Source organism: Dipodomys ordii, unplaced genomic scaffold, assembly GCF_000151885.1.
Source record: "Dipodomys ordii isolate 6190 unplaced genomic scaffold, Dord_2.0 Scaffold32, whole genome shotgun sequence".
NCBI classification, from domain to species: Eukaryota; Metazoa; Chordata; class Mammalia; order Rodentia; family Heteromyidae; genus Dipodomys; species Dipodomys ordii.
In genome coordinates this window covers 2,230,525-2,231,486 of record NW_012267248.1, presented here as the reverse complement: position 1 = coordinate 2,231,486, position 962 = coordinate 2,230,525, and the positions used below count along the sequence as shown (strand labels likewise).

The window sequence follows — 962 nt, the reverse complement described above, 5'->3', positions numbered from 1 at the left end:
GCCCCATGACCGGACCCAAAAACACAAACAACAAAAAAAAGTCATAGTCATTTGTATAACTCATACAACTACTTCATACTTAATAGGGGCTTAATAAACATTAAATAAATGAAAGAAAAACAAAGTATATGTGAGAGGCTGTATCTCCAGGAAAAAAAATAAACATTCTACCTTCAACAGTGTAATTGCTGGCTGTAAGATCTGTGAAAAGGAGAAAAGGAATACTTTGTTTTAAAGAAAAAGAAAAAAAATTCTAAACTTTCTGTAATCCAGTCAACTACCTGTAGTGCTATATTAGAAACTTCAAAGGGAACAAAAAGGCAAGTGATGGTAACAACTGTCTAGTAACCAGAGATGGCCTGTTATAACTTTCTTGTGCTTATGTTTATTGCTTTTCTAAAATGATTTTATTGTTATTATTATGACAGAGAGGTTACCATTTCCTGTTAGGTAATGAGTATGATTCTGTTTTGAACAATATCACCCCTTTCTTTGCTTATCCCCCAGTTCCTCTTCCATCCCTGCCCACAATTTTCTACATAGTGTTTATTGAATACCATGATTACAGTTTGTTTACCCTTCATCCCTCCATTTCTTTTATTTTTTTTATCATTTAATTTTATTTTTTTTATTTTTTGTGAACATACTGTACAGAGGTGTTACAATTACATGGGCAGGATAATGCGTACATTTCTTATCAAGAATTGAAGTCTCCTCCTTTGTTTACCCTTCACATCCCTTCCCAGCCTCCCCCCCCAACCGCCCCCCCACCAACGTTGTAAAGCTTGTTTTCGACATGACAACTTGTACTTCTCATTGTTGCAACAAGTCCACCTGTATCCTTAAACGACTTGTTTTTCCCCATCTCCTCCACAAATTATAGCAACATCAAATATAGTGAAAGCAGGGGTTATACTGTGGAGGAGGGACATACAAAGCAACAAAGAAATAATCTTATAAAT

At 35.1% G+C, this 962-nt stretch overlaps 1 protein-coding gene across 1 annotated transcript in view; it reads left to right on the top strand.

The window, feature by feature from the left end:
- Gmds (GDP-mannose 4,6-dehydratase) overlaps nt 1-962 on the top strand; it is a 472,970-nt gene that overhangs the window by 52,933 nt on the left and 419,075 nt on the right. The window lies entirely within an intron of this gene.